This window comes from Lissotriton helveticus, chromosome 9 (genome assembly GCF_964261635.1).
Source record: "Lissotriton helveticus chromosome 9, aLisHel1.1, whole genome shotgun sequence".
Classification (NCBI taxonomy): Eukaryota; Metazoa; Chordata; class Amphibia; order Caudata; family Salamandridae; genus Lissotriton; species Lissotriton helveticus.
In genome coordinates, this window is record NC_136070.1 from 728975222 (window position 1) to 728998203 (window position 22982).

The 22982-nt window shown below is 50.9% G+C and overlaps 1 protein-coding gene across 10 annotated transcripts in view; it reads left to right on the forward strand.

Moving 5' to 3' along the window:
• Nucleotides 1-22982, forward strand: part of TOP6BL (TOP6B like initiator of meiotic double strand breaks) — a 2208219-nt gene that overhangs the window by 576565 nt on the left and 1608672 nt on the right. The window lies entirely within an intron of this gene.

The window sequence follows — 22982 nt, forward strand, 5'->3', positions numbered from 1 at the left end:
TTTTCGCAAGTCAAACAAATATTCTATAAAGTAATGTACACATATTGGGTATAACCAGTTCTTAAGTGATGGGATTCTGCGACGTATTGGTGACATTGTGATGCATACTGGAGTCTATCAGCATTCCATGTGTCTTTTCTTAGTCACACCTGTGTGATACTTGGAACGAGGTGTGCATGTACTCAACGGTACTGCAGAAAACATTTGAATTTATTTTTAAATGGAGCCTATCTGAGAAGGGGATGGTGTCTAGACCGGTTTAGTCTTTATATTCAACCACACAGGAGACTGTACTCTCTCACCAAGTTGTCTGGGAAGATGCCCGTCTCCTGTGTGGCATTGATGAGCTTGAGTGATTGTAATAAAGCCAGCTAAGTCTTCCATATGACTCCACACTCATCCTGTGAGAACTGAAAGATCTTTTACCTAAATGTTTATACATCTTTACAAAAAAGAGGGTCTGCAATTGGTGCCTGGAGAAACAGGAGGATGTAAGAATTACCAAAGAACATCTTGCTACAGTTTTTTTTTTTAAACTTTATTTAGGTTTTTATGCAGTAAAACACCGTATATTCACATCATGCTAATGTCACATTGTCAATCTGGGAATACTCAAACCCTCAAACTCCCCCCCCCCCCTTTCCCTCCTCCCCTCCCCTCCTCAATAGCTGAAAGGAAAAACAGATCCTCAGTTAACATCTATCCGTGTCTAACAGGGACGTCACATCGTAAAGTAAGGTCCATCTCCAAAGGGTATTCGAGCTAGGCCAGGTATAACAGGTAAAGTCAATAAATACGGGTATTATAGTAGTCAGGAACATAAGAGTGGTAACAGCACATCTAACACAGTCGCAGCATGATATACATAGCAGTTGAGTACTCAAGGTTCGTTGTACATTCAGGCGCCAGCCTCTTGCTACAGCTGGGAGCTCACCCTTCTGTCCCCCTCTCGGTCTCTTCCTCCTCCTCCCCTCCCTGCCTTTTTCGGAGAAACGCTAAAAACGGGCTCCAAATGTCCTTAGGTCTGGAGTGCAAGGGCATTAGCTCTGCGTATGCATGTAAGTTCTCTTGCCATAGTGCCATATCTCGGAGCCACCCCTTGAACTTAGACGCTCTTCCCCTCCCCCAGCGGCACGCCACCTGTCGTTTCGCTAACATCAGACCTAGCAATAATAACTTCTTATGTGGGGTGACAATGTGTGTGATTAGGCCCAGGAGGGTCGTCGTTGGCGACGACTCGATATCCACCCCCAACATGTCAGCTAGCCCTTCCAATACTTCCTCCCAATACTCCGCCACTTTAGGGCAGCCCCAAGCCAGGTGTAGGAAGTCTGCCGGGCCGCGATGGCATCTCTGGCATCTATCATCCTGCCTCAACCCTAGTCTGTGTAAGCGCGCTGGTGTGTGGTATAACCTGTGCAAAAATTTAAAATGAAGTATCCGGAGTCTAGTACTGCCGGAAATGCGTTCTGTCTGAAGGCATGCATCCTCCCATTGCTTGTCCGTGAGGGGTTCAGGTAGATCTCTGTCCCAAGCCGCCCTAGCCCTGGCCGGTTCATGGGGGGGACCAATCTGCTTCTGGCGTATAGTGTAGATGTAGCATGTTCAGCGTCTCACCCTGCAGCATCAGGTATAGGGATTGAAATGTCTCCGGCTCCGTGGGAAAGTCGGGGCATATGGCCTTCATACTCTGCTTCAACCTCGTATAGAGGAACAGGTCCATGAATGCAGGGGGATCCTCCCCAAAGAATTGGTCACGCGTACGGAATTTGCCATCCAGAAACAGATCCCCACACGTGTGATAGCCGAGTCTCATGAGCATATTTTGACAAATTCTTTCGCTTGTTACCTGCAATATCTGACTCGTCAGCAGTGGCAATTTGGGGGAATAGAGACGCGATATGCCTTCTGCCTTAGCTAGCCAGTACATTGCCTTTACAGTGCAGTCTACCGTAGTGGGATCCCGATTGCCTGGTTTATATGGGGCAAACACATATCCCGCTGAGGGGATGGGAGACATATGGCCGTCCTCCACCGCCAAATGGGGCATGTAGGGGGGGGGGGTGAAACCAGTAAGCCGCAAAATGCGCATGTGCACTGTGGTAGTATTTCTCGAAATCTGGCACATCAAAACCTCCAAGTCTATATGGCAGCATCATAGTATCCAACTTCAAACGTGCCTGTTTCCCTCCCCAGATCAGTCGCACCAGTTGTGTCTTAAGAGTAGCAAAGAAATGCGCTCCGGGGTGGTATGGGATGTTCACAAACAAGTAGAGGAACTTAGGCACGATCACCATTTTGATGAGTGATATGCGCCCCACCATTGATAAAGGGAGTCGAAGCCAGGAAGTGATGTTATCCGTCACTTTGGAGATGACCCTGCCATAGTTCAATCTCAGAAGTGTGTCTTTGTCTCTGGATATGAATATCCCTAGGTAGCGGAAATCAGATTCCTCCCATTGCAGGGGGTAATCCAGTGGGTGTGGAACGGTGCGGTCAGTCAGCGGGAATACCGCTGATTTACTCCAGTTCATCTGCACTCCTGCATACACCCCAAACTTCGTGATTTCACGCAGCACGGGATTCAGGTTTTCCTCCGGCTTGCAGACATATAGGGTGATGTCATCCGCGTAGAGGGAGACAAGCACATGTCGGGAAGAGTAATTTAGGCCTCTATGATTATGATGCTGTCGCAGTTTAGCCGCTAAAGGTTCAACCGCGATAGCGAATAACACAGGCGACAGGGGGCACCCCTGTCTCGTCCCTCTGTGTATGTGGAAGGCTTCAGAACGCGCCCCGTTAAGCAACACTCTAGCAAGTGGTGCTTCATACAGGAGCTTGATCCACCTCAGGAACTGTCCCGGCATCCCCATATAGGCCAGAGTCCCAAACATGTAATCCCATTCCAGGGAATCAAACGCTTTGGTAGCGTCCAGGAAGACGGCCGCTGCCGCGCATGTGGTGGTAATGTCCTGGATGATAGCTAGCAACGTACGCAAATTGTGCGAGGTGGCCCGGTTAGGCACAAAGCCCGCTTGATCCGGTAAAACCAATTTTTCAAGCAGGAGGTTCAACCTGGTGGCCATAACTTTAGCTAGTATTTTCGTGTCACTATTCAACAGGGACAGGGGCCTATAAGAATCGCAGTGCACGGGATCTTTACCTGGCTTAAGTAAGGACAGTATGTGCGCTTCTCACATAGTGTCTGGGAGTACGCCCTCTTCCAGCGCCTCGTAGAATACCGCCTTAAGTACAGGAGCTAGTATGTGTACATAGTTCTTATAAAATTCGACAGGGATTCCGTCCGATCCTGGGCATTTGCCAGATGCCCTTCCCATTATAGCGTCCTTAATTTCGTCCACCTCAAGGTCGGCTGCCAAGAATTTCTGCTGCCCAGGGCCCAACCATGCTAGAGCCACGTCCTCGAAGTAACTCTCCAGTGATAACGCGGTGCTGTGTTGTGATGTATAAAGTGTTTTATAAAACTCAGTTAGGATTTCCATCTGTCCCGGTAACGATCTGCACAGCCCCCCTTGCCCATCCTGAAGTTCTGTTACGAAGTTTTGGAAACGCGGTGGTCGAACAGCTCCAGCCAGAGACCTCCCCGGCCTGTCCCCCTCCCCATATTTCCTTGCCTCTCCCGGTTTCCCCCGAAACTCACACTCGCGGTCAGCCTCTTCGGCATGTTCCAACAGTTTCTCCCTAATGCGCGCTTGTATAGGGGAAGGGTCAGCGGCGCTCCCTGCCTCACGCTCCAATGCCTTCAGTTCAGTCTCTAGTCTGTGTAGGGTTCCACGCAGTGCCTTCAGTACGCCTCCCCCCTTAGCAATGCACCACCCCCTGACAGTCACTTTGAAGGCCTCCCAGACGGTGGTAAGACTAGTCACAGAGCCAGTGTTTCTAGGGAAGAAGTCAGTTATCTCAAGCTCCAGCTCTGCCCTAAAGGCAGCATCCTGTAGATGTGCGGAGTTCAGTCGCCACCCCAGATAGGGAGCAGTGTCTACTGGCAAGTGCATGGAGACGCATACAGGGGAATGGTCCGAAAATGTCCTAGCCATGTGTGTTGCCTTGTGGACCCAGTTAGTCATCCTTCTCGCCACAAATATATAATCCAACCTAGCCCAGGTATTATGGACATAGGAGTGATGCGTGCCTTCCCTCAACGACTGGTGTAGAAAGCGCCATGTATCAATCAAGCTTCCCCCTGTGACTATATCGTGCAAGTCACGTTGAGAGGTGGTGTAATGTGCCGGTGTAGCCTGTGTTCTATCCCATGTTGGGTCTACGACAGTATTGAAATCCCCACCCCAGATGAGGTACCTACACCCTAGTTCTTTCACCTTGCCATGTAGCAATTGCAGGTAGTGAGGATCATCCACATTAGGCCCTTAATAGTTCACCAGAGCAACGTCGTGTGTCAGTAGGGACCCCCACAATAAGCAGTATCTACCATCCGAATCCTCTTCCCTCCCTCGTCCCACAAAATGCAGCCCACGTTTAATCAAGATGGCCACCCCTCTTGCGTAAGAAGAGTACGACGCAAAACAGCTGTGTGAGGCCCACCTAGTTGCAAATTTAGGGGCAGATCCTCGTGCCTGATGTGTTTCCTGTAGGAAAGCTATATTAACGTTGTGCCTATCTAGATAACCCAGTACTTGTCTTCGTTTCCGGGGATCATTGAGCCCTCTCACATTCCATGTCATCACACTGACGCCTGGCGCGTCATCTAACTGCTTGTCCTGCATTGTCTGTGATAAACATTAGATGTCAGACCACCACTGCAGATACTCCTCCTGCCACACCATTTAGCCACTCAAGTTACCCGACCCTTATGTTTCTCATCCCAGCCCCCTCCTCTCATAAACTGAACGTCCCGCAATACCCCTGCCTCCCGCTCCCCCCCTCTCCCCTGCCCTCCCACACCGGCTGCCCCAACATGCCAGGAATCAACCTCCCCTCCCCCCCAAGTCAAAAACAGATCCCCGGATGCCAACATACACCCAGGCGGTTCAAGGAACTAAGAAAAACACAGTAGTGTTAGTCAAACAAGGGGGAATGCCCTCAGTGGGGACCGCTAGGAGCTCCCGCCAGTACCGTCACACCTCCCTTTCTCACCCATCTGCAGCCCCCTGGGCCACAGGAGGCTGCATTGACGGGACGGGGGTAGGCGGCCAAGAGTCATATTGTGCCTTCAAGTCAATAACAGTGTCATACTTCACCCTCTCGATGTTTCACGTGATGTCACCATAGAGTTCCCCAGTCCATTCTACCAGCAGTTTAGATGACAAGTCTCATTATGGTTCCGATAATGGCGAGTTGGAGCGCGATCTCCTCCTCGCAGCCGTCTCCCTGGATGCCGATCGCCTGTCGTATTTCAGAAAGTCCACTGCCTGCTGGGGTGTTAAGAAGATATGCTGCCGTCCCCTGTGGTGGATCCGTAGGCGGGCCGGGTATAGCATCACATATTTGATGCTGCGGGATTGAAGTTGTTTTTTCACCGCCTGGAACTTTCTTCGGGCATCTTGCACCATTTGGGTGAAGTCGGGGTAGAACGACAGAGTAGTGTTCTCATGGCGCACCTCGCCCTTGTCTCGTGCCAAGCGTAGTAGCGTGTCCCTATCCCTGTAGTTCAGGAACTTCATGATGATCGGTCGCAGCGTGGCGCCCGGAGGGGGTTTTGGCGCCAGGGAACGGTGCGCTCTCTCAATTATTAGATGCGCCGAAAAGGCGTCGCACCCAAAAAGATCTATCAGCAGCCGTTCCATGTAGTCCTCCAGGCGCCCCGTGTTGGTGGTCTCGGCCAGGCCCAGCACGCGTACGTTATTTCATCTGGAGCGGGATTCTAAATCCTCATTACGTTCTGCGATCACCTTCAGAAGTTTGTCTATATGAGCCATGTGCTGCCTGCCAGTTGTAGCCCCGTCCTCAATATCCGACACTCTTTGCTCTACACTCTTAATGCGTTCCTCATGTCCATCCAATTTTGCCACCACGTTGTCCAAGCGTAGGGTCATGGAGTCTATTTTTGAGTCTATGGACGTGAGGCTTTGTTGCAGTCCCACCAGGATGGCTTTCCAACTGTCATCTCGCGGTTCAGGCGAGCACGCGGTGCCTTGAGTGCCGGAGGTCGCTCCCGGTGTTCTGCGTGTGTCAAATGGGAGCTTGGACTGTCGTTGCTCCGGTTTGCCCATCCTGGCTAGCTTCTAAGCTAGCCAGACGGCGGCTCAATTGACAATGGTGGATGGTGGATGGGCCGCCACACCGAACTCAGGGGCCCAGACGTTTTCTCTGCACCCCACTCCCAACCTCCAGGGCAGCCAGTCCCCCCGGTGTAGCGCTGCAAACTGCTCTCACCTCCAAGCAGCTCGGTGCAGTGTGCCAGTTGAGGCAGGAATGGCTGGGGGGGCTGCAGTAGGGTGACCAGGTGTCCCCGTTTTGCCAGGACGGTCTCTGTTTTTAGCCAGCTGTCCCAGCCAATTTCAAGAACTTTAGCTCAGGTCCCCGTTTTTGGAGAGGGTCGACTGAAAACGGTGGGAGGTGTTCTCTATGCTTCACAAAGCAGGGACAGTTAGCAGTTGTCTCAAGAAAGCAATGTAATCAACAGGCAAGCCACTGGGCCCAAAAATTGCATCTTATATCTGTTCTCACTGTCAGTTCTCTAATTCTCTGCTGAGGAGCGCGCCCATCTCTCTAAGCAAAATGGAAGTCCTTCTTCTAGTTTTGTGAACTGTCCCGGCCTTTGGCTGTAAAATTCTGGTAACCCTAGGCTGCAGGGCTCCGCCGCCGCCGCCGTCGTCAAGCGCCCAGCGTCGCCTCCGATCCAGGCGCCCCTGCTTATGTGTGTCCAGGGACCCGCTCACGTTTCCGGGCAGGCAGCGCACAGCAAGTTCCCGGCCGCCGCGGCCCGATGTCCACAAGATGGCGGCCGCGTCTCTCCTTTGCCGAGGTATGCGCTGTGATCCGCGTTGCTCTGCCTCTATAGCTCCGCGCATCGGAGTATGGACGCTCGCTAGTCTCACCTCCCGATCCTCCGTATTGTCCGCTGGGGCCCAGTGGTTGCTCCCTCAGTCTCTAATGGCTCGCCGCACGGGAAGAGCTCCTCCAGCAGTCGGCCCTTCCGACCACGGGCTCGCGCAGTCCCACAGTCCGTCCTCTCGCTCCGGCACCGCGCGCCTCCGTGGCCCCAATATGGTTATCAGCCGATCACAGGGGCACCATCGGAGCTTCCGATGCAGGATTCACGCCACGTCGGCAGCAGACTTTCCGCTAAGCGTTGCTGTGGGTTGGGGTAATGTCCTCGAAGGCAGGATGAGGATTATGTGCAGAAGTACTCCCGGCCTGTCGAGAGCTCTACACAATGGCGGCCATACCGGTCCAGCGCCACCTAGCGCCCCCACATCTTGCTACAGTTGATGCTACAGGAATTGCCCATCAGGGGTTTCATTCTTCACAATACCTTGGGTAAAGGATTTTCTGTAATGCCACAGTGAAGTCTTTCACTCAGTTAAGAGATTGATGAACCTCAAAAATATCCACCTTTCTATGTAGTCCCACTATTTTGAAAGCAATGCCCTTACCCACTTTTCATGTCATGCTTCGTTATTGTACATCAATCGGTTTGTGCGGTACAATGCCAAAGTCAATAAAGCCATGCTTCCGCTCCTCTAGGCGCATAGACAACCAATGTACTCCCTCACCTTTGAAAGACCATTGTGCACCCTTCCAATGCAGACCTTGTGTGCAGTCTTTGGTGTCATTTGTAGTTTGGATAAGGTTGCTTTAAGAGAAGATGGCAGCCTCTGCAGTAAGGAATAGTAGAGAATTCAGTCTCTGAACAGTACAACATGGCACTCTATACTCTCTACTATGATTTTCCTAAAGCTACATTCTGAATATTCTACCTCTAATAACCAGGGCTCTCATGCCTGATACCCTTCTACATGAGATCAGGCACAATAGCATAGCCAACTTACCTGATCATCTTTTTTCCCATGGAAACACAATAAATATCTCACTAGGAAAGAATTAATTAACTATAGACCCCAGGAGGATTCCATCCAAACATACTTTTGACTAGAGGTGTTCAGCATCTTCTCAAGGTCTCTGGATTATCCATTGTCTCCTGTAATCCTCCATGCCTTGAGATGTAGTGTCCCGCCCTGAATCAAGTGAAGGGATTCCCCAATGCTTCCAGAAGAAGATCTGGCCTCTGGTGTAGGTGGATTGGAGAATCCCATCAAAGTCCCATCATCACTGGAAACAAGGCAAGAAATCTTTGCCAAGAAATCTTTGCCACAGTTCAAGAGCTGGCGTCCTCTGACAGGAAATCCTCTAAGACCCCCCTGTCTCAATCTTTCTGTGACTCACTCAATGATTTCTTCATTGAGAAAGTCGCACTAATCAAGGCCAACATACCCCCTCCCTCCCCTACCTTCTGCGACTTCTCGCCGTCACCTAATAAGTCCAGCTTGACTCACATACCCCTACTGACCAAAGAAACCTTCCTTCCTCTGTTAGCTCGGGTCAAGACAGGTTCCCCCGCTGACCCCTGTCCGGCCCACGTGCTACGTAGGGCCTTCTCAGATTGTTACACGCCCTCCCTTACCCTTCTTAATGATTCACTCCGGCAGGGCATCGTCCCGCCACTTAGAAAGCAGCCACTATCATCCCCATCTTAAAAAAGCCTGGAGCCGATCCCTCTTCCCCTTTAAACTACCGCCCCATCTCTCTCCTCCCTTTCTTGGGCAAGGTCCTTGAGTCCTATGTCACCAAGGTGCTCAGCTCCTTTGTCGAAGACAGCCGTTTCCTTGCACCGTGTCAGGCAGGTTTCCGGCCTCGACACTCCACCGAGAAGGTTGTCGTCTCGGTCATAGACAAACTAAGAGAAGGGCTGGACTCTAATACACCTCAGGCCCTCATTCTTTTAGATCTGTCCGCCGCTTTTGACACGGTTGACCATTCCATCCTTCTCTCCTGTGTCAAGGCGGCGGGCATAGGGGGCCTGATGTTGGTTTGGCTCAGCTCCTTCTTGAGCGAGCGTACCCAAGCAGTCCGCCTGGCCGATTTCACTGCCTCTCCACGTAAGGTTCAGTGTGGTGTCCCTCAGGGATCCTCCCTTTCCCCCTTATTGTTTAACCTGTACATTTTCCCCCTTATTTCTGCACTTCAAGAGATGGAGGTCACGGTGTACAATTATGCCGATGACCTCCAGCTCATCTTCAATCTTTCTCACTCCCCTACCACCGCCCACAATCTTCAATCCGTAATGTTGTTCATCAGGGATTGGATGAACTCTAATCACTTAAAACTAAACCCGAATAAGACCGAGTTGGTCCTTACCGGGGGCAGTCGCAGTCCCTGGTCCCCCATCTTTTGGCCACCTTCCCTAGGTTCCCCACCTTCACCGTCACCTTCTGCTAAAACATTCGGGATCGCCCTAGATCAACATCTCACACTTCACGCCCAGATCAGCTCTGTAGTCTCCTCCTGTTTCTTTACTCTTCGCACTATCCGCAAAATTTCTCATTTTTTTCTCCCTCTGTACTAAAACTGATTTTAATGGCGATGGTTCTATCGTGACTGGATTATGGGAACATTGTGTATAACGGTGTCCCCGCCAGTGCCCTTCGTCGCCTTCAGTTGGTGCAAAATCAGGCGGCCCGCCTGATTTTTGGGTTACCCAAATCTTCCCATATCACCTCCACACTCAAATCACTTCACTGGTTACCCATTAAAGAACGGGCCCTCTTTAAGCTGGGCTGTACAACCTTTCAGGTCCTAGCTGGATCCGCCCCTGCGTTCATCTCTTCTGCCATCACTGTCTACCGCCCCGGTAGAGAGCTACGCACTTCCACCAAGTCCTTCCTTTCCGTACCCGGCTTTAAGAAAAGCAGGTCGGGAGGCTTGAAATTCTCTGTACTTGCCCCTACCTTTTGGAATGCACTCCCCATAGCTGTCAGATCCGCTCCTTCTTACATTGAGTTCCGTAAGGCTCTCAAAACTCATCTTTTTCACCAGGCCTTCCCATCCTAAATCCTGTGCCCCTTTCACTGGGTTCTCAGCTTCCCCCCAGTGCCAAGAAACCGCATGGTATATGTGCGCTTTACAAATTCCTGTAAATTCAAATTCAAAATTCAAGGCTTGAGCTCTCCAGAGTGGTGAGATAACTCTTGCTGTTTGACTTGCATCAACAATCTCATCATCCTATTGAATGGGGGAGAATGCGTATACGTTCTCCCTGGTCCAGTCTTGGAGAAAGGCATCCATAGTCAACGCTTGCAGGTCGGGTCTCCATCTGAAGTACCTCTTTAGTTGATATTTCAATCTAGGCAGTATTGCCAGAAGTCCTTTGCAGTGTCCACCAGCATCTTGGGTCTGTGACTGTTAGGGTATGTTCCATGCAAAAGGCCTGTCCGCTCTCCTTACACTAGCTTTAATGTAATTAGCGAGTTACAGGGGTCCTGAAGGTGTAAAGTGTTTCTTGCATATTCTGTTTGCACTTTGCTTTTGTTAAGGTTTATTGTATTTTTTTATTTACCTAATAATTGCTAAAAAACTGCTGTATTTATAAACTTTAGCCCCACGTCTGCACTAGGAGCTTTATACATCATATTTCAAGCCTTCCACATTGTACGGGAGTTGCTGCACGTGTAAACGGTAAAACCGTTTCAAAGTGCTACACGTGTTGGTGCTCAAAATCCCACCCAATGCCGGATATAAAAGAAAGCCGGGAAAACGAGCGACCGCTTGTGCTCGCTTGACTTGCACCCCTCTCCTGAAGACGCAAGTCGGCAAAACCTGCTTACCTGATTCCAGAGTTCGTCGGCACTTCTCCTCAGCGATTCCGCTACCTGAAGTTCCGGTCCAGCTCAGCAATCCTTCCCCGTCTCTTCCAGTTTCTGGCAGCCTTCGGTCCTGGAGGTAATCTCGTCCGTCCTGCAATACAAACAAAAGAAAAGGGTAAATACACTCTTGGCCTCATCAGAACTCGAAGTAAGTACATTTCTCTTGGCTTTTAAAAAAGGGAAACAATGCGCATTGAGGTACCTTTTCAGAATCGAGTTCTTAAATCAAAGACTGGCTCCATTTTGGTTTGACATTGGATGTTCTTCATTAAAACTCCAGCAATCTCTTTATTTGTTTTTATAGTGGATGTATAATTTCGAACTCTTTGAACTATATTACGGTGCTGAAATCTTTTTGCACTCTCAACACTCAGAGAGAGGAACTTGGCAGAAAAAACTAAAATACAAAGGAGCATGTATATGACTTTATATTATCACAAATGCTGGTGAAATATTTAGAGAATAGTTGTTTTGGATCTATGTTTTTTGAATGATACAACCCAAGGACATTTCTGTGTTAAGGACAAATAAGAGAAGTAAGCAAGGGACAGCTATTGGTCATAAATGATTTATGTTATGTATTATGAATAGGTTTTACTTGTTCTTTTTTCCTTAAGAACTTTTTAGGCTACGGTATCTCCTTTTTCAGAAGAGTTAAATCCTTATCTGGTGAAATAGGAAAAGCCAGAACAGAAAGGTTTATTAGGTTTGACTGTGTTAATATAATGTATAGACATTTGTAAGACAAATATCAGACAAGTAACAATGATGTTAATTGTTTTCTGTTGAAAGCCGTTACGATGAAACACAAGTTCCCGACCGACAAGTTGAGAAGTCAAGAGGAGCAGTGTTTCTCTCTTTTGTTATTTTATCCACTTCCCCCTTCCCTTGGGCTTCTTTAATTCACGCATTGTCCTTTAAGACGGTGCGGCAGGAATAGAGGTTTGAGAGAGGGTACGAATAGTCTTCTAATCTCTCCAGCAGAACTACTTGGATTTCAGATGAGTGAGGGCGCAACAGTGACCCCCCAGTTGGTTGGTGTAGCATACTGCCGAGATGTTGTCAATCTTTTGCACCACACAGCAACTCAGTTTCTCTTTCGTTCAGCATCGTACGGCAAAGTAACTCGCAAGGAGTTCCAGGTAATTTATACGCATACTTTGTCCATCTGAGGAACACTTTCCTCCTGTGGACATATCCCCACATCTGGTCCCTAGACGGTTTTGCTGCCATTGTATTCTATAACAAGGTCAGGACTGGAACCGAAGATTGCCCTTCTGTTCCCAGCCTCCATGTGGGTTAGCCACCATCTCATCTCCTCTCTGATGTTGTCTGTCAATGGGACTGACTCAGAATATTTCAAACTCCTAGGCAGATGGTACCCCTTCAGTTGTTAGAGTGCCCTGTAATGAAGAGGGCCCAGAAAGATTGCTTGTATTGATGAGGCTAGCAATCGTAACAGACTGGTCAACTATCTAAGTGATGTGCTCTGCCAGGACAGAGTCTTCCTGAGCGTGTGTCAAATATTTGCCATCTTCTTGGAGGGAAGACTCACAGTTGATTCTTTGGAATTTGAAGAATCCCAAGGGATTTTTCTCTTTGATCACGAAGCCCAGACTTTCCGATAAATTGACTGTTGTCTGAAAATGCCTCGATAATGCTTGCAGACTTTGATCCATCAGCAGACTGTCGTCTAGGTAAACTATCAAGTGTATTCTGAGGCCTTGGAGAAATACTATTGCCAAACTGAGAACCTTGGTAAAGCATCATGGTGTGGACAAACAGGCCAAAGGGGAGTGTCTGGAATTCGAATGCCTGTTGCCCCATAGAAACTGCAGAAAGCTGCAGTGTGGGGGGAAGATTGGAATTGTGAGATAGGTGTCTGAGATCCAGCCTCGCCAGCCAGTCTCCCAGTCTCAGCAGATTGCATAATAGATTCCCTCTATCTTGAAATGACAAAACACCAGGCACTCATTGAATTCCAGGAGGTTGATCACCGGGCAATGCCCTCCATCCCGCTTCTCTACCGGAAATAGGTTGAATACAATGCCGCTTGGATGGATGATTGTAGGAACATTAGACCCTTTTTCCACCAACTCTGAAATTTCCTATTCTATGAGAGCGGTTTCCTTTTGATAGAAAGATAGAGGCTGTGGCCAGGGAGGTTGAAAAGGTTGAAATGGAGTCCCCATGACCTCTAGATGAAATCCTTTAAGTGTCAGAGGAACCCAAGGCATCTGCCGCCAGAGTTCACCAGTATTGCAGTCTCCCTCCCACCTTTAGTTGGGAAGAAGGGAGAATTCTCACCGTGGTTAGATCCTCGGGCATGTCCGCAACCTCCTCCTCTGGCACCATGGCTCCTCTGGAATCTTCTGGAGCAAAAGAAGCCACTGAATTACACCGTGCAATCGAGGATTCCGGCACAGGGCCATCAGAAGGATAGTTAGAAGGCTTTTCACCACATGAAACATTTCACGGGGAATAGAAGCACCGTTTGTATTTTTCTCCTCGAAATATACAGCCTGGGCTTACTTACTTTCAGCCTTCTAAGCTCTCATAGAGTCCTGATATTTCTGCCTGGGTAGCTCCTAAAAATCTTGACTCCAGATTATTTCAGCTCTTTTACATTTTTGCTTAAGTATCTGAAGATGGAGGGTATACCAAGGAGCGGATTTTGGTTTAGTATTGCCAGTGTGTGTTTTTTAGGGAGAAGTGAGTCAAGTGTGGACTCCAGCCAATCAGTAATCCTATTATTTGCTAGAGTTGGATTAGATCCCAGCAAAAGCCTCAAAGATTGAAGGATATATTTCCAGTCATCCGTAGGATGTTTTGACCAGACTTGGTTTTTGTTACAAACTGATATGGTGCTAGCAGATGGGTGGCCAGATTTTAGAGTAAATGGGATAATAAAATGATCAGACCAAATGATGGGAAGAGTTTCAGAGGCCTCTAGCATTCTGCCCATGGAAAAAAATCGGATTGAGTAGGCAGCCCTTCTAATGAGGGCGTCCCGACAGCCTTTGTAATAATTGAATAGCCTTCAAATCTTCTAAAATTTAGAAGTATGCTCTAATACAAGCCATATGTCCTGCTACTTCTGGAAGGGAATGCAGAAATTTACCACTTGGACCGGGAGGTCTGTATAACAGTATCCCGGAGAATGTTGGTGTGGTAGAGTAATTTATAGCAAAGGACATACTTCTGCAATCTAAAATATGTGCAGGTTCAGTGATGCAGCTGATCTCATCCCTAAGAATGGTTACTAGCCCTCCTCCCTTTTAGTTTTCATGATATTTGCTTTATATTTAGTGTCCTGGGGGCAGGAATTGTGCGAGATCCGGCCCAAACTAGCCATGGAGCCAGGTTTCCGTAAGAAAAAGTGCATCCAGTTTCTTGTCTTCAATGAGGGCAAAAAGTTCTAACTTGTGGGACGGGAGTGATCTGCAGGTAATTAAGAACAATCTCCGAGTACCTTTATCTGAGATATGTTCTTTAGCTACCCAGTCCCCCAGCAAGGAGAAGGGACAATTTTTGCAAGTTGTTACTCCATGGTAAGCATTGATAGATTGGAGGCAGCTTTCTCTAGGGTTGCCACCCAATGCCATAACTTGCACAAAGGAGAAAGCTTGCTTACTTGTGGAGAGACTGCCAGAGCTTCTGGCCCCTAGTTTTGTTTAGGCGCGGGTGGGCACAGACGGGCTTACCTTTGGCATGCTAGCGGCGCACCCGGTGCACGCATCCGCGGTGCGACTGCGCATTGCCTATCATTTTATAGGAAGAGGCCGAAATTTGAACGTTAACGAAAGATGGCAATTCACAAAAGGCCAAAAGTGCAATTGCAATCAGGTAAGTTAAAATAGGTTTAAAAAACAAATTGCGAAACAGTTTTACAAGCATTCTTCCCCCTCTAACAAGCAACACTTCCCCCTCAATTAGCAGCAAAACAGATGATTTCGCACTGTGCGCAACGGTAACAGTGCGACCGTGCGCTTGCCATCATTTGATAGGAAGAGGCTGAAGCTGGGGAGCTAACGAAAATGGTGACCCACAGCAGGTCAAAAGTGTAAGTGCAATCAGGTAAGTTAAAACACGTTTTAAAAATAATTGCGACACAGTTTTAAAAGTATTCCTTCCCACAGTTCTAACAAGCAACATGTCCCCCCTAAATTAGCAGCCAAACAGATGATTTCCCACTTTGTGCAATGCAATCCTCTAGCTGGGACACATGCTGCCTGGGGACAAGATGTGGGTGTACTAGATGAGGGACAAAATACAAAAATGGCACCTAGGGTGCTGCTGGCTGTATCCTTGAATTTGTGAATGATCCAATTCATTGATCTCCATAAAACATATTTCATTCCTGAAAGAGTCTATAAGATGGGCTGAAGATACAACCCTTTATGTGGGCGATGTAAAGAAGCAAGAGGCTGGTTTTATTGTATTATATGGGATTGTCCGCTCATTCCAAGATGCAGGCAGAGCCTATAAAGTTCAATGTCAGAGTGCAGTGTCACCCTAGCTGATCCTGACCCCAAATCAGCATTGTTAGGGATCATGAGGGGTGGGCAAATATGAGGGCACAGAGTACCTCGACTGGAGTGGGATTTCTGATTGCCAAAGTATCTGGCAAATGTGAACTGACACTGAGTCTTTGTTCAACAATAGAAGTGCCATATTTCAAAACATCATCCTGTAAAAGTTTGATACCTGGAATTTCCTGCAACAGTCTTTCCATTTCTCTCTGGAACACTGAAGCTGCCAATATAAGTCCAAACAGCATACTCAAACACCTTAACACCCCAAAGGGAGTTAACAATGCTGTGAGATCCTTTGAACTCTCAGGAAGCCTTATCTTACAGTTCGCAGAGGTCAAATCCAGAGGAGAGAATATCTTGGCACCTTATAGTGAGAATATTAATTTAGAAACACTTATAAGAGGATACCTCCCCACTTTAATACATTTGTTTAACCATCTAAGATCAATACATAGTCTCACTTCACCTGTGGATTTTGTATGACCACTGGGGCTAACTACTCATTTGCTTCCACCTCTTCTAGGATTACCAGATCATTTAATTTCTACGACTCAAACAGCATGGCCTCTTTCACTGCTAATGGGACATTTCTGACTTTACTCACAATTGCCACTGCATTCTCTTTCAATTGAATCTTGTGAGTAACCTTTGATCTGTGTAAATAAACTGTGATTACTTCAGGGAATTCATTCATTCATTCAATCCAGCTTCCAAAGCAACCACAGCACCAAGATCGCCCTCCTCGCTGCCACAGACTATGTCCACACCCTCCTCAACCAAGTCAAAACTGCAGTCCTCATCTTCCTGGACCTCCCGGCTGCCATCTATACCATCTCTCACCACACCCTATGTGCAAGACTCCACACCGCCTGCGTTCGCGACAAACCCCTGGAATGAATCCGCTCCTTGGTATGCGGCTGAACACAGGGAGTCAGACTACTACTATTTCTCTGCAAAGCCACAGAGATCAGCTGCGGTATGCCTCAGGGCTCCTCTCTGAGCCCCACTCTCTTCAATATCTACATGGCCCTGCTCACAGCCATTGACAGAAACCAGGGGCTCAACATCGTCTCCTGCGTTGACGACACCAAGCTGATTCTCACCCTCACCAACGAACCCACAGTCATCAAGACCAACTTCCACAAAGGGAAGAAGGCTGTCGCTACCTGGATGAAGAACAGCTGCCTCAAGTTCAATTAAGAGAAGTCCGAAGTCCTCGTATTGGGCTCCACCAACTCCACCTGGGATGTCTCCTTGTGGCCCGTAGCACTGAAGCCCCCACACACACAGACCACGAACAGAACCTAGGCATCACCCTGGACTCCTCGCTCACTATGAACAGCCAGATCAATGCAGTCACATCATCCTGCTTCCACATGTTACACCTGCTCTGAAAGATTTTCAAGTGGATCCCCATGAGTCCAGAAAGGCAGTCACCCACGCACTCATCAGCAGCAGAATCGACTACGGCAATGCACTCTACCGCGGCATCACCCAGAAACTCCTCAATAAACTGCAGCATGCTTCTGCCAGGCTCATACTCAACATCCCCCGCCGCAGCCACATCACCGGCCAACTGAGAGACCTCCGCTGGCTCCCATTCAACAAAGAATCACCTTCAAGCTCCTCACACATGCCTACAAGGCTCTACACAACGCGCGTCCTGTGTACCTTGACCGCCACCTTGCATTCCACGCACCCACCCGAGACCTCCGCTCCTCCCAACTGGCCCTGGCCACCATCCCACCAGACCACGGTTGGAGAAAGATCCTTCTCCTACCTCACAGCAAAGACCTGGAACGCCCTGCCTCTCCACCTCAGGCAATCACCATCATTGCCTCGATTCAGGAAGGACCTTAAGATCTGGCTCTTCGACTGAACCGCAGTGCCTCCTGCGGAACAGCTGCCCCCACCCCCCAGCATCTTGAAAACCTTACGAGTGAGTAGTCACACTTTATAAGTAACCTGGTTGATTGATTCATGATGTCAATAGTAGCTCATTTAGACAAAATTTCAGTGCACTCCACATGTTTGAGCTACTCAAACTCCTTTAGACTTATGGGAGAGTGACTATTTGTATTTAAGATTTGACTCATTTACTTTGATGCTTCCAACTAATGATGCTGTCACTGGTGGAAGACACCCCAATCTTTCCTACATTGTATCTAGCATTAAAATGTAACTCCATATTGAAATATCCTTTAAATTTTACAGGTTTACCTTCATATTCCGGCAGACCTCTTTCTGTTTTGAGAAGTGTGGTGACATTCTTCAACCTCTTCTAATAAAACACATTGGGGACTAAAGTTATGTTAGCACCAGAATTTAACAGCATTATACTTTTTCACCATATCTGCTGGGCTGTTTTTGTTTCCACAATCTATTTGCAGTACAGTCTGTCTGAAATCAACATTATGGTCTATGGTTTCCTTTTCAAACTCAATCTCTCTGATTTCACTACAAGACCGAAGGCTAACATTATGCAATCACTTTTATTTGCTGCCCAAACATGCAGCCCTTTAAAGAATGTCAACACATCATAAAACATAAGAATGTTCGTAACACTATAAATAGACAGTGCATGCTCCAATTTTCCTCTTTTATTAGCTGCTTCTGACAAAGCTAAGTATCTCTCTTTATCGTGGCATTATTACTCTGAACTGTTTTTTATCGTTGTATTTAACAATTATTAGTGTTTATAGGAGTATCTCATTGTAAGTGTGATTATAGAGCGTTCTACTTTATCTATCGATACTCCTTAAGATTCTCAAATAACATTAACCTTTTTCAGACAACAGGGGCGTGGCTTGCAGGCTGATGGAGGCGAACGCCAGAGCTTGGAGCTTCGCGCCGGCCTCTTAAATTATCCAAGACTAATGCCGTCCTGACTCCAGGAGAACATCGTGGAATGTCCCCACTGCGGTGTGCCGACCTGGGGAGGCGATTGTAGCCCCTGCCTGGTTGTGCTGGGGCGCGGGACTGTAGCGACGGCCTTGTGAAGTCTCCGACTGAGGCAGGCAAGATGCCGCCGAGCTGAGCACCGAGTACGTGCGTACTTCCCCCGCGACTTGAATCTCCGGCTGGTGACACCCTAAGAACTGATTGCAGGAGACCGAGTGATCGCAGCTGCCGCTCCATTGAGGAGGCTCCGGCTTGTGCTGCTCGGAGGCCCCACTCCTCTGTCTTCCATAGCGGACCCCTGGCGAGGTCGGCCGGGGAGTGCGGGCGAGATCGGCTGTGTGGCGCTGCTTGTGCGTATTCGATGGAAGCTCCCTGTCCTGGATTAGGACGGCCTGATTACCGTGTGAGAGGCCCCAGCGTGAGGCCCTGAATTCTCGTTGGCAGGTGAGTGGTGCCCCGCGCGCTTTGCGAAATCTGAAAGAAACAGGTTAGTATTAGATTCCTTACCTTAGAATATCCCCAGGCGTCAGTCTGGATCCGGAAACTTTTGCGTAGCAGTACCCCTGCGCGTCGGTAGGCGTCGTCTGCAGGCGTCCCCTGCGGCTCCGCGTCCGTCGTCGGCGTTGTGCGCCGTGATGACGTCGCTGGAGTATATAGACGCCGCCTCCGCGCGCTGACGTTAGTTCTTCTTTTTTCCGCGCCAGTTAGCGCAGATCCGAGAAGTGCAGTACTCCGGTCTTTTGACCAAAGTTTTGTGAATCCTTGATTCTTCTTACGGTGCCGGTAGGATGCCGGGTTTTAAGAACTGTGACGGCTGTGACCGCACGATGTCGGTCACGGATCATCACCGACTCTGCCTCCGGTGCCTGGGCCCCGACCACGCCGTGGACGACTGTGTCGACTGCCGGGCCCTGACGAGTAAAGCTAGGCGGGAGCGGTCCCGCAAGCTACTCGAGCTGCGGGTGTCGGCCCCGCGTCGAGAGCGGTCCCGGTACGGCCGGAGGTCGAGGAAGCGGTCGCGGAGCCGCCACGAGCGCTCCGGAAGTCGTCGCCATTCCTCTGGTTCCTCAGGTAGAAAACACAAGAAGTCGGGGCGTCGTCATCGTACCCCCGACTCCCCCGACGCTCGAGCGATGCGGCCGGGGGTTCGGGTGGCCCCACCCCCGCGGCTCCGCGTGAGTCGCCGGCGCGGCCTGCTCCCTACCCTACGGTCCCTGCGCAAGGCGCGACGCCCGGGGAGATAGAGGAGTTCCTCATGGCCATGAGGGCACTGTCTCCTCCGACGGGGCCTACGGCGCCTTCGGGCCCTGTGCTCCCGTCCGGGGGCCCTAGCGGTTCGGGTGCTCCTGCCTCGACGCCGTCGGGTGCTCCGGCCCCGGCGCCGCCGACGGCTCCGACCCCGGCGCCGCAGGGACCCTCAGGGTCGACGCCGGCTGGTCTACCGGCCTCTCCGGCGCCGATTCCATCGGGGTTGCCCCCGACGCCGCCCCCGCGCGGCGCCGGTGCTCCGGCGCCGGCTCCGGGTGGCGCCGCCCCCAGCTCCGGGTGGCGCCGCCCCCATACCCTCTCCGACTCCGGACGCGGAGTTGGACCGGCGTCGCCCGACGCCGAGTCCGACGCCGATGGGGCCTGTGGACCCCGGGGAGCCGGTCTACATTGTTGATTCCGAATATGGTGAAGATGTAGATTACGGAGAGGGTTGGGAGGGGTCTGAGGACCCTCTGTCACGCGAGTGTCAGTACAATGTGGACTGGACAGGTGATTTGGGTGACGCCAGTGGTCTGGACGACTCTCCTAACCCTGGCTTTGTCTCGCCTCCTACCGTGGCTTCGGAGGAGGGGGCTGCTTATTCAGTGGTGTTGATGAGGGCGGCCAAGGCCTTACACCTTGAGCTCCCCGTCGCGGCCGTGAGGCCTAACATCCTCAGTGAGGTCTTCAAACCGCAGTCATGCCCACAGGAGCCACTGCTGCCGTTCAACGAAGCCTTGTCTGACGTTCTTTTGGGCACGTGGTCCAGGCCCGCTTCAGGTTCGCCTGTTGATAGGAACGTAGCCAGACGACACCGTCCGTGTCCGGATGATCCCAAGTTCCTGTCCACCCATCCCACCCCTGAGAGTCTGGTTATCCAGGCCTCGACTTCCCAGACCGCATTCCCGTCGGCCCCGCCCGACGGGAATCCAAGAGGTACGACCAGTATGGAAAAAAGGTCTTCTCGTCCCTGAGTTTGGGACTGCGGTCTTGCAACACCGCATGCCTCTTGGGCCGCTACTCCCACTCTCTGTGGGATACGGTCGCGGACCTGCTGACAGAATGCCCGCAGGAGGTACGGGCAAAGCTCGGCAAGGCTATGATTGAAGGCCGAGACTCAGCAAAATACTCCATCAGGTGTGGTCTTGATACGACCGACTCGCTGGGCAGAGCGATGTCCACTATGGTGGCGATTCGTCGCCACGCCTGGCTGAGGTCCGCCAACTTTTCGGCAGATGTCCAGAATGCCTTGATGGACATGCCGTTCGATGGCAGTCGCCTATTTGGCGACAAAGCGGACCACGCGCTGGAGCGCTTCAAGGACTCCAGGGTCACGGCCAAGTCCTTGGGTCTCTCGACCCAGCGCCAGCAAACGGGTTCGTTTCGCTCCTTTTGTGGCCAAGGAAGGGGCGGACCCACACGTGATGCCAGCCACGCGCCGCAACACATTTCTCAACGCGGTGGCGGCCGTGGAGTCCGCCGTGGAGGCGGTCGGGGACAACGGCGAGGTCAGAGCACACCTCCCCCCACAGCATCGGCCTCCAAATCCTCCTAGTCCGTGCTTTCAGGCCCATGTGTCGCCAGTGGGTGGCAGGGTTCGCCATCACCACTCCCGCTGGCGCACAATCACATCGGACAGGTGGGTGCTGCAGCTCGTCCGAAGGGGCTACTCCCTCCCCTTCGAGACCACTCCTCCAGCCATGCCACCGCAGAACCACCGTGTGTCGGGGACCACTTGACACTTCTGCAGGAGGAAGGTACGGCCCTCTTGGCCAAGGGGACCATCGAGCGCGTTCCTGGGCCAGAAGTAGGGTGTGGTTGCTATTCCCACTACTTTCTGGTACCCAAGAAGGACAAAGGGGGCCTACGTCCTATCTTGGATCTACGGAACGTCAACGGCTTCCTCCGGAAGGAGAAGTTCAAGATGTTGACTTTGGCTCAGGTCTTGGCTGCTCTAGACCCGCAAGACTGTATGGTAGCGTTGGACTTGCAGGATGCGTATTTTCACATCCCCGTCCTGCCGGCCCACCGGCATTACCTGCGGTTCACGGTAGGCCACGAGCACTTTCAGTTTATCGTGCTCCCATTCGGCCTTACCAGCGCCCCACGGGTGTTCACAAAGGTGATGGCGGTGGTCGCAGCCCATCTGCGCCGGTTGGGGGTTTCAGTCATCCCCTACCTGGACGACTGATTGTTGAAGGCGGGCTCGCCCCAGACAGTCGTCCACCACCTTCAGATGACGGCAGACCTCCTGCACGAGCTGGGGTTTTCCATCAATGTGCCGAAATCACACCTGTGTCCCTCTCAAAAGCTCCTTTTCATCGGAGCGGTTCTCGACTCGGCGCACTTTCGGGTTTATCCTCCGGAACGGCGGGTCCGGGATATACAGGCTTTGATTCCTATCTTTCAGCCGTTATCCCGGGTTTCGGTCAGGTTGACGCTGCGGCTGCTGGGGCTGATGGCTTCCTGCATCCTTCTGGTGCATCACGCCCGGTGGCGGATGCGGGCTCTGCAGTGGGACCTGAAGTTTCAGTGGGCCCAGCATCAGGGCAACTTGTCCGACCATGTCTTGATCTCGGAGGGCACTGCGAGACAACTGCAGTGGTGGCTTACGGACCGCGATTGGGTCAGAGGCAGATCCCTCTCCCTTCCCCATCCGGAGCACGTGGTTGTGACGGACGCGTCCCTCCAGGGCTGGGGAGGCCATTTGGGAGAGGCGGAGATCAGAGGCATCTGGTCTCCCGCGGAGTCCCGGCTCCATATAAACCTGTTGGAGCTGCGGGCGATCCGTCTAGCACTGAAGGCATTCCTCCCCTTTGTCAACGGGAGTGTAGTGCAGGTGTTCACGGACAACACCACCGCCATGTGGTACTGCAACAAGCAGGGCGGAGTGGGGTTGTGGACCCTTTGCCAGGAGACTCTGCGTCTCTGGCAATGGCTGGAACGTCAGAGCGTGACTCTGACGGTTCAACACCTGGCAGGCTCTCTGAACGCCAGGGCGGACGAACTCAGCCATCGGTGCTCGGTGGATCACGAATGGCGTCTGAACTCGGACGTGGCGAAAGGCCTCTTTCTGCAATGGGGAGAGCCTTGGTTAGATCTATTCGCCACAGAAGAGAACGCACAATGTCATCAGTTCTGCGCGTTGGAGTTTCCAAGACGGCACTCGCACGGCGACGCCTTTCGGCGCGAGTGGAGTTTCTGCCTATACCACTTCTGCCCAGAGTGCTGAAGAAGATCAGGCGCGACCGGGCCCAAGTTATCCTTGTGGCTCCGGACTGGGCTCGAAGGTACTGGTATCCCGAGCTACTCAGCATGTCAGTCGGTCCCTCGATCCGCCTGCCCCTTCGGGAGGACCTTCTGTTGCAGCAGCAGGGGACGGTCCTCCACCCGAACCTGTCCAGTCTCCACCTCCATGCATGGAGATTGAGCGGCGACAGTTGAGGCCATTTGA